Source organism: Desmodus rotundus, chromosome 6, assembly GCF_022682495.2.
Source record: "Desmodus rotundus isolate HL8 chromosome 6, HLdesRot8A.1, whole genome shotgun sequence".
Taxonomy (NCBI): Eukaryota; Metazoa; Chordata; class Mammalia; order Chiroptera; family Phyllostomidae; genus Desmodus; species Desmodus rotundus.
In genome coordinates this window covers 152,998,095-153,009,693 of record NC_071392.1, presented here as the reverse complement: position 1 = coordinate 153,009,693, position 11,599 = coordinate 152,998,095, and positions in this window count along the sequence as shown.

Below are 11,599 nucleotides of genomic sequence, written 5' to 3'. Positions count from 1 at the left end.
ATGTCACAGACGAGATGAATTCTAGATGTCTCTGCTTGTTGGGATAAATTGCCTAGGGTTCACTGTAAGCCTGCAATGAATACAATATTGAATGTCAAATGTAATTGAAAAATAAAAAAGTAACCGAAACATAAAAAAGGACAAACAAGCAATTAGGCTATGAAACCAAGATCCACAGTGCCAGCTGCAGGTCTGCAAGCCCAGACGAGGTCCACGTACCGTGCCCTAAATGTCAAAGATCGGGGATAAAACATGTATGTGTCATTATCAATTTCTATAACGAGAGATGTGATTTTGCCTCTTTACATAGAATGGTGGGTTCACCAAGCAGAGCTAGGGAATGTGGATGCTATAAAACAACACCACATACACCCCGATACAATTCCTAATATTATAGCTGTTCAAAACTGGGATAGACTGATATTGTAAACTGGCCATCATTTCTTCACTGTGACCGTTAACTGTGACTGTTCTGGTTATAAGAAATAGCGTTGCATTATACTGAAAGCTGTGTATGTTTTGACATGACCTGATAAAGTTTGGTTTTGGTGCCACAGGTGAATAGCCTCTAATAATCTTCAGGGAACTTAGAATTTAGTGGAAGGGGCATTTACCAAACAATAAGCCCTACTCGGAGAATGGCTTAGACATTCTTGTCCCTTCATATTATGAAGTAAAACTCCAAGCTAGTCTTTTTGAGGCCAAGCAAGAACAAGCCCAGGACTCTAAGACACAACATTTTCAAGGAAGAACTGAATTAATTTACAAAGTTTCCTGATTCATAGGATGGGCCAGGAGATGAAGTGTTTGAAGTTATATTCAAGGTTGTGAAACCTGGAGAATGGCAGGGATCAAGAAAAAGAGATGGGTTGGTGGGGGTGGGGGGAGGAAGAAGAAGGAGAAGGAAGGGGTGGGGGGAGGGGACACTATGTGCAGGGCTTTAGTGACTGTACTAATTCATGGAACAGGCAGAGAACAAGGATCTAATGACAATGACAGCCCAGTCTGCAGTCTCTCCTGGCCCTGCTGTGTAGAGCACCAGATTCAACTTTTCTTGAGCCCTACTGCTCTGCTCCTTTCACCCTGAATAGATACCATCCTCAGAGGTGCATCATTCCAATATTGTGCACCTTTATTGGTTAAATTCCCAGCATCAATTCCCTCCTTTTTCTGCCAGGAGCATTGTGATTATTCTTTGGGCAATTCATCTTTCCCTCCATTTTCAGCTATGTGGATTGTTTAAAATGGATCCTACCATTCCGCTTTAGAGTATCCCATCACTCTGGCTATAGTAATTAGTTCAGAGATGTGTGTGTGACTGAATCCAAGGCAATGTAATGAAATAAGGTATTCACTAGGACTGCTGGGAAAATGGATTCTGTTAACCCCTTCTGTACTTAAACTTCTCAGCCCAGAGTTGCCAGCTGCCATCTTGGGTCCGAGAAACTTAATTCTGCTTGAAATAAAAGCAGAGCTGATAAATAGACAGGAAGAAAAGAGTTCTGGCTGTGCTGTTTGGACCCTACATGAAGCTCCTCTCAAAGCTTGAGTTATCTCTAAACAGTTTAATTTTTGCAAATGGATTCAATTTGAGTTTTCGTGTTACTTGCAACATAAAGGATTTTAAGCAATACACTCCACAATACTTATGTCTGTCTTTAGGACTAATTAACCTGTCAAGGTCTTATGCTACATTTAGGATTTTGTGAGGCTAACACTGAAATTTGCTAACTTGCAGGGATAGAATCTAGTGATGGCTCCTCCGAGTATAATGCCTTGGTTGAACCAGAAGGGAGGTTCATCCTAAATGAAGGAGCCTAGTATACAGTGGAGGAAAATAAGGATCCAGACAGCTTGTATGTAATCCCTTTCTTGGCTGATTATGCCCCTTCACATTACAATTATGCCCCTGTTAAGCTGATTTCTTCAGGCAATTTTACCACCTAAGCCATTTAGAATTAAGACTGAATATTTATATTTTTACTTTCCGGGAATACTACCCACTCTAGTTACATATGCTAATTTTTCAGCTATTCACAAGACTGTAGTTGCTATCTGTGACTTCCTTATCTTCCAGTACCCATTACATATTCCTTTTATTTTCTGGCATTACCTTAACTTGTCGGAAAGTAATAATTGAGGCTCTTTATCCAGTACAGTGACCCACATCTATACTCCTGAATAAAACATATTCACTAATGGCTTATATTACTTACTCTTTGGTTGGCCTAAATTTATTTGGTATGACTCAAAGTGGGATGGAATTAAACTTAGGCTCCTGTTCTTTCTCTGAGAGCTTGAGACTGTCACGCTGCTTTTCTCTGTGTGTGTGTGTGCGTGTGTGAGTGAATTCAGTGGAAAGAAGTATGACTGCTTTGATGTTGTAATACTTACTTTAATGTATTTTTATTCCTAGGAAAATCAATTTTGAAGTGCACACAATAAAAAGAGAAATTGATAAATCAACTGCCCCAGGTAAGCAGCTGAATACACCTGTTCAGTAATTCTCGCCTATAAGCTACCTCCTGCCTGTTACCACTAGGTGACAGTATTGGCAAATATTTTATCTGAAGTTAGGGTCTTTCTGTTACAGAAGTTAGATTCTGTTGGTAGAAATGGTTACCTTCCTAGTTTCATCTAGAAGATTAGCCAAACACACGTATTTATTATAACCCACACTCTTTGTCATTTGGCATTGCAGTTATTTCTCATCTGGAATACTGTTCACCTCCTATTGGTAGTTCACTCCATGCTATAGACAGAATTGTGTTCCCCCAAAATTCATATGGGGAAGCTGTAACTCCTAATATGACTGTTTCTGTAGATAAGGGCTTTAAGAGGTCATTGCAATTCAATAAGGTCATTAGGGTGGAGCTCTTAATTCAATAGGACTGGTAACCTTGTAAGAAATGGGGAAAAAAGATCTCTCTTTCTTTCTCTGTGTAGCACAGAAGAAAGACCATGTGAGCACACAGTGAGAAGGTGGTGAGCCAGGCAGAGAACCCGCAATAGGAACTGACATCCCAGCCTGCAGAACTGTGAGAAATCATTTTATGTTGTTTAAGTATTTTGTTACTGCATCCTGGGTAGACTACTATACTCCATCTCATCCTTTTCTTGGGAGAGGCTGTATGACTAATGGTTAAGAATATAACACTTATTGAGTCAGCATCTGGGTTCAATTGCGGGCTCTAAATAGGCTGAGTGCAGTTTAAATAAGCTAATACTTTTTAATGTTAGTAAATGGTATCTATTATTAAGGGCTTTGTCTCAGCCGAAATGTCACTCCCTCTTGGACCCTTTTTCTGAAGACTTAGCCCAGGACATAGCCTCTGTGTACAGTTCAGAGCACTGTGTCTTAGCCTTTGGAACACTTATAATAGTTTGTAGAAGCTTGTACAATTTATGTCCATCTCCCTCACTGAACTATAGGCTTTGGAGGGTAGAAAAGGTCCATACATGTTTTACTCACTGTGGTTTCTCCCAGCAAGTGTTACAGTGCTTGGGATATGCTAAGTGCTAGAGTCAAGTTTGATGAATGAGTCAAAAATGCACCTCATTGATTTACATGGAGATTCTACAAACTGTCTTTGAGAGATCAAAGTCAAGTAACATATAAAAGAATTACTATTCTTAATCCTGAGTGAAAATGCTGAAAATGTATTAGTTTACATGAACACATGTCCCAAAGACAATAACACCAAATAGGTAGTTGTGGGTATTTGTTACCCTCTGAAATTTGAATTGTTTCATTCATCTATGACAAGATGAGTCCCTCACTTGAACCAATATTTTGTCATTAAGAATTTATGTATGAATGTAGTTTCTGTAATTCAGGCATTTTAAATCATACTAGGGAACTTGGTATGTAAATAACCCTATCAGGCCTGTAAAGCAGAGAATCCTCGGGTAAAGTAAATAAATGGTCACTTTTGTGTAAATGCAGACTTTCCTATCTTAAGTTCTTTTAAAGGAAGAGCCACCCTGGATGAACTTAAAGTTTTAAAACTTGTGCTTTCCTAGTATTTTATTATGTCTTGACAGGTTTATTTATTTCCTGGAAAGTAAATCTGGTCTGTGTTGCCCTGTTAATTTTCCCAAACTGGAAAATATTAAAAATTAAAAATTTCAGTAATCTTTAAAGTCCTGTGGTTATGAAATGATCAGCTACACGAGGAAGGCTCAAAAAGCACAGTAATGAGAAATGTTAGTTATTTGTATTTAAAAGATAGTTTTATGTTTCCAAAGTTCTCTCAAAATATGGGAAATGAGGAAGTGTTTTGTGGGCTTTACATATCTTGTATAGACAGTAAAATCTCCCTCTTTTCTTATCATGGTGATAAAACTTTAGGCAGCCCTGATACTAGATGTGATCCTTTCTTTGCATTAATTGTTGTTTTACCATTTCATTTGCCTCTTCATTATCAGGCAGGATGCTCAGACTCTGGCTTCATCACAAATGAACCCCATCACCTCCCCTATGACACAGTCTATGTTGGCAGTATTTGGCTAATTTGATAAATTGGTCAGTCTTGTGAAATACTTCCCTGAGCTGAAGTTCTGGAACTCGTCAGGTGTCCTCTCTGACAGTCATGTCTTCCTCTGGCGCTTAGATTGCCCAACCTGCTGGGGCAAAGCCCGCATCCTCCCACAAAGCATGCTTCATCAGAAATTTAGATCTATTGCTTTTTGGCACTAAAAAGTCATGCTCTGGCACTTTCTGTCGGATCAGGGCTGAATAATTTCTTGGGGGTGAGTAACCTTTTAAATGTTGGAGGACTAACAGCTCCAGGGGTCACTGTGGGTTCAGCAATTTGTAAGGAAGATCAGAGGAATGCAGCGTTCCTTATGACTACCTTTGAATGTAGTGAGGCTCAGATTCTTTTTTTCTTGTGAATTTGTTGAGAGGTTGGCATCACACTCTTCCCCCAAGTGAGCCCATCCATCTGTGGGTAGTGAATCCATCCATTCGTGCATAGAGCAAATCTCTGCACACAAGGGAAATACAGCTTCTGAATTACATCAGCATGTAATCATTATCATTATATACGACTGAAAGCAGGGAATTACAAAGGGTCTTGGGTGGCCCTTACCCTCTCACCTACAAAACTTGCAGCAAAGGGATTAGTAGGTGTCCTATAAAGAGGCAGAGTTAAGTTCTTAAAAACTGCATCCTATTCATAGGGCTTAAATCTCTCAACCAATGTGGAAAAGATAAGTTTAAAAAGTAACATCTAATTCATTCTTAAGTATGGTTGGAAGGTCTGACTTTATTTCTTCTCCTACAAAAGTAATTAGTGCTACTGTCATCCTAAGAAATAGAGGTACATAAGTTTCAAAAAAGTGGTTTCCAAACTTTACTCTACATTAAACACCTGAGGAGCTTTACAGCTCCTGATGCCCACTCTGTACCCAACACAATTAAACTGGAACGCCTGAGGGTGGGTGTCAGGCAACAGTAATTGTTAAAGCTCCCTGGGAGAATGTGATGCGCAGCAGAGTTTGGGAACCTGGGTTAAAATAGTCGTGCATTCTCTATCACACCTCATCTTCCCTTTATTGCTTCTTTAGCACAGTGGTTCTCAACCTGACTGCTCGTTAGAATCATAGGCATGTTTAAAAATCCCATTCCGATTCACTCTGTCTAGGCAGGGTGTAAGCATCAGCAGTGGTTAACTGTTCCCTAGGTAACTCTAATATGCAGCCGTGGTGGAGAGTCACTGGGCTAGCTGATCATGTGAGGAGTTAGGATAAGGTGAGTCCTTCAGCCTTTTTGTGGCTATTTTTAATTACTGTTCATTAATTTTGTTAATTTCTTCTGCAGTTTATGGGGCTCTACAGCCCAACCATTTTTCTGAATCCATTGGTGGTAGGATTACCCAATAAGATACATAACAGCCAGTTAAATTTGATTTCAACTAAACAATGAATACTTTTTTAGTATAAGTATGTTCATGCAGTATTTTGGGATGTATTATAAAAAAGGTTTGCTGCTTATCTGAAATTCAGGTCTAACTGGTGTCCTGTATTTTTATTTGCTATATCTGACAAAGCTAATTGGTGGAAGGACATGGCTCATTCTTGGGAAAATCAGCAGCTGGATTTCGGGAGCATTCCATCCTTTTAACCTTCAGGGTTTATGGCCTGTCTTTTAGCTTTTACCCCTTCTAGCCACAGAAGTGGTAGATAAAAAGGCATGAGTAATTTTGGAATTAAAAACTACTTAAAATTCCTCTGTTAGCCAAGAAGACCCACAGTTTTCTTTTGCTTACTTTGGTATCCATTGGGAGACCAGCAGGGGAGGCGTGTAGGAGAGGAGTGTCACGGTGCAAGAAAATAGCATATGGAGAAAGGTGAAGACTGGAAGCTTGAGCACAGGCTGTAGTTCCAGGAACCCCAGTTCTGTGCTCTCAAAAGGATTGCCATTTGGAGCCTTTTCTATGACTTTCAAGTACATCAGACTTGCTTTTTTATTTTTCAAAAAATTGTAAAAAGTCTATCTGAATATCAGATGTTTGCTGCTTTGGCTAGAGTTGAGATAGTTTCCAGGTGAAACTGTTCTCAGAGCTTACTGAGTCTGAACTAATGGAAACTTCAGAAGTCTCCAGTAATCTCGTAAGAACCTCTTACTCTCAAGAGGCTTCCCAAGCAGTCTGGATGCCCTTCAGCCTCATCCTCTAACAACTGTGCATCACTAGCTGATTCCTGAAATTGGCCTTCCCAAATAGGCCTTGAACTGTAAATAAAAGTTGTGGGTGGGTGTATTTCTTGGCCCATAGTAGGCTCTATACAAAGGGAAAAGGAGTGAGATTTCACAATAATTCCCAGAAAGCAGGTGGTGTAATGATTTTACCAAATTGGAGCCTGACATTTTGATGAACAACTCTTGAGCACCCCTCATAATTTCCTCCATGGAGGACATAAGCAAACAGGTAATATGTCAATTCCCTCCTTGCTGGCCCAAGTTTACTAATGGAAGAAGGTGAAACAGGTGAAGCACATTAACTTTTAACCTGTTAACATTGATTTTTTTCACTAAGCATTAGATGTTTAAAAGGGAAATGCATGCTGGCAGAAAGGAGACAAGACAAAGGGCGCTAGGAAGGGGCTGAAAGCTGGCCTGCCTCACGGAACATATTTGCAAGCCAGCTGGGCTCACTTTGCACAGATGTTTTTTAGGAACAGGAGGGAGGAGCAAGTGTTCTAATGTTCTGCACATTAGCAAAGCAGTGGAATATCTCTTTCCATGATGCTCCTGTTTTCTCATGGCTAGAGGTAGGGGGTTGGAGTCAGAGGCTTTGGGATAATTTTTTTGTTCAAACTGAACTCAAGGAAATTTCATATATTGGTAATAGGCTTTGTTTCCAAGTTCATTTAAAAGGTTTAATTTTTATTTCAGCATGCCAACTCTGAAAACCAAAGACATGCATGGTTATTCACCTATGGATAAAACAATCCAACCATCATCAGCTCTTTTATTCATAGGTGAAAAAACATGTAGCTATTTGGAGAAAATCCTTTCAAAATTGACCTCCTTGGGTCTAAATGTTGAGTTTGTTTTAGGGCAATGTAGTTTAAGTCCTCCCTTTCCCAGATGGTTGGTTTTGCCTGAATGCTATAGTAGCATGTCTATGTATTATAGAATGCATTCCAGAAAGTGGAGAAAGTCAATTTTTTAAATATAAATTGGAGGTTTAGTGGCACCATTGTGCTCTTTGGCCCTCAGAGTGTAGAAAAAATAACTGAGCCAAAATTAGAAACGTAGGAATTTACACACACAGCACACAGACATGCAGACACACACACACGAATCTGGATTGCCAGCTTCTCTTGAAAAACCAGATTTGGCTATGCTACTTCCACACTCCTCATGCCAGCGATCTGGTGGATCTTTGTATTTTGAACTGGGTGCACGTTTTCGATTTCACCACAGTCTATGTCACTTTATCACTGGGTTTTAAATGGGTCAGATATAAGGAGATGTGTTACTTATGTGTATGGTTCCTATATGCATTCGAATTTGCTATTCAAGATATGAAGCAAGATTAGATTATCAATCCCATGTCCTCCAAGCTGATTCTATGATTCCTTCATACAAATGGAGTTCTTGATATTTTTATGGATTACTGATACTGTTACAGAGCAAGGGAGGGGGTGGTTCCTTCCCCCTAAATTATTACAGAAAGGATTCCCCCTTTCTGTCTCTGGAGGTTCCTTCCCCCACGCCCACCTGCTAGGTTCGCAATGCCCGCCGCCAGAGGAAAGACGTCTCTCAATGCCAGAGACTGGTGAAAAGGAAAGGAATTGTTTATTTAAAAGTTACACAAACTTAGAATAATGACCTAATGTCTTCAATAAGATACCAAAGTCCTCTAGAATACCCACAGATGCACAGTCCTTCCCTCTCCCTGTGCCCAGTCCGGGGTACCGTGTCTCAGGAAAAGAAGTAGAAGTCCGTGATTCAGGCTCCCGGCACCATCAGCTGTGTGGCTGCTGCAATCTCCAGTTAATCCAAAGCCATGTGGCACCTTCTCATGGCCCACCAGCAAGAGTCCTCTCTCCCCTTTCTCTATGGCTGCAAAGTCTCTCCTGCTGCCTAAGCCGCGTGGCAAGAAGAAGCACTCCAAAACCTCGTGGTCCTCTCTACTCTCCTATGGAGCCACGTGGTCCTTTTCCCCACTTCAGAACCACATGGGCCTCTATCTATCTACTTGCTTCAGAGCCTCGTGGTTCTCCCATTTACTTCAGAGCCGCGTGGTCTACTCCTTCCTTCAGAGCCACATGGTCTCCTCCCCATTTACTTTGGAGCCGCGTGGTCTCCTCTCTTCTCCCCCAAAACCTTGTGGTCCTCTCTACTACTATGGAGCCGCGTGGTCTCCTCTTTCCTTCAGAGCCGCATGGTCTCCTCTTACTCTAGGGCCGCCGGGCCTAGGTTTAAATCCCAGTGCCCATCTTCCTTTGCAGCCCCATTTCTGACTCCTCCTACAGTCAGTTACACCTGCCAGCATCCCCGTATTCTTCCAGCTTTACTGGGCTGCCATAGTAAGTCTGGGCAGGTGTGGCCCCATGGCGTGGAGCCAATCATCTCCACGCTCTCACGCAGGCCCTGTAACCAGGGGGAGTTACCTCCCAGTCCCATCCTGGGTGGAATTTGGTCCCATCCCCCTGGCTCAAAGCATGGCCACAGCTACTTAACACATCCATGAAACCAGTTAAAGGTTATAGATATGTTAAATGACTGTGCCAGGGGTTAGCTGCAAAGCTCTTGCTACCCAAAACAGCTCTGAATGGCCCTGTTCCATGTGTCCCATCCCCCCTGGCTCAGGCCTGTGGGGGTGAGGACATCCTATATACATTTTTCTAATATTTCCTGGGCACCCCGAGTCCTGGACCCCATCACAAATCCCTTCTTGGGGCCGCTCTCTTGGCTGCACCCTGCTTCAATACTCTGCTTCAGCAGGGAACTTGACTATATTGCAAATGTCCTTTCTGCCATATTTCAGTTTAGTCTGTTTAGAGTAAGTGAATTCATGACTAGCAGAATAACTCTTAAGTTGATTTTCTTTTTTGCCTGTATTTTCATTGGTGGAGAAATAGAATAATCACCCGGATAAGCTCATCTATAAGTGAAAAAGAGAAATTAGTAATTTGAATATTCAAAACTGGTTTCCTGTGCAGATAAAATTTAGCAAAGAAATGCTCAACTGTTATACTTCATGTAGTATCAGCAGCTTTAACACAAGGAGGCCCCTGAGGGATAAAATTTGACTCTTTGTTTTACAAATAAAACTGACCTCAAGAGAGGAAAGGAGACTTAATGCTTAATTCAACTATATGTTAGCATCAGAGCTGAGACCCAAACACATCTTTCTTGACTTTGACCAAGGCCAATGTTATTTCTGTTATCCTTTGCCTCTAATTATGTAGGTACAGTTTCAGGTTTATTTCTCAGTTTTCATTGTTGTTATTGTACTTAGCATTAGTTACACTAGCAATTATGATAATATTGTCATAATGATGTATTTAGAATTGTTATGTATGATGAAATTATAAATCATTTCACAGGTAGTTCTTTTGAATATATAAGGATGACCCTTAATAATGAGAAATTTATAATTCATATTTTAATTTAAAAAGGCTTCCAAACAACAGGAAATGCTATCAGTAGCTGTCTCTGAATGACTTTTGATGGCCTCCCTTCTTTTCTTGTGTTCCAAATTTTCCATCATGAATCTACATCATTTTTATTGGTTAGAATTTTTAAACAGTTGTATTAAAGAAACAAAGGCAAAGTCAGTCTGATAAAGACATGAAGCATTTATGTGAAATTAAAATGTTCTCACACCTCATTCATTCCTGTGAGTGGAATGTAAAGACCATTTCCTGTGACTCAATCTGCACACACAGAGAAAGGAGTTGACACTTTCCCACAGGGGAAGAAAAATGGTGGCCGTGATTGCCAGGGGCATGTGCCGAGGGCCGTGACCTAGAGCGCATTCCAGGCTGAGGAACACTGACTTTACGATGAAAAATCCAGCAGTTCCAGTTCTCTCCGTCATGATCCCTTCACAGTGTCTGGCTAATTGACTTGGTCCAGTTTGCTGGGGCGGACTTCCATTTTCTAGGAAATTCTGAAAGCTAAGAGGGGTTCGAATTTTGATTTACCTCTGTCTAGTGTTTGGGAACGAAAGAATGGAAAGTGAGCACACGACCTCTCTCCCGAAGACTACTGCAGCAGCTGTGTGGTTACCAGGGGAAGAGTTTGCTTGGATGCAGAGAGAAAATAGGTCATTATAAATAATCTGTTTTTACTACTCCTGTTTCTGGGAAACCTGATACATGCAATGCACAGGAGTATATTGGAGGTCAAGTTCTGACTGTGTTTTTATTAAATATTTGACTGTTTTATGTGTTGTTGTAATTGACTCAGTTTGAGACCTGGGTGATTAAGGAGCTTGTCTGTAAGAAGCTTGTCTCTCCTTTCTGTCTCCTTGTCTCTCTCTCTTCTCTCTTCTTTCTCTTTCTGTATTTTGCAAACATTAAGCTTTTAAATATGGCTCACTTTACTTTCTCATGCTTCTTAATTTTGATTTCTTAAGAAGGTGAAGCATCAGAGAACCTTGCAGAGCTCAGTGTCGGTCAATCAATTAATGTCCTCAGGCATCTAATGTCCCCTCTGCAAAGCTGGGATGGCTGGGGGAATAATATCGACAAGTAGATCCAATGTTTTGTGTCTCTGAGGAGGGCACTCTTTTACTTATTTTCCCTTCATAATGAAAGGGACACAGCCCAACTTACAAAAGGATATTTTAGGATCCCAGAGAAACTATTTTAATTCTCAACAAAATATTGTATCAACCTTTTGTATCAGCAGTTAGCTCTTTGAGGGACTGCTCTCTTAAAAAATTTTTTTGGTATAGTTCTAGATAACTTATGACCTCTTTTGACTTCTAAATCAACCGTAAGACACAACATACGCACCTCCCTAAACTGCATCTACAGACCTTCCTGTTACAGCTGGGATGTGGCACTGCTGCTGCTGGAGCTGGACGGGTCAGGCAAGGCCTAGGGACAGTCCACATGACATCCCCTCCCTCTC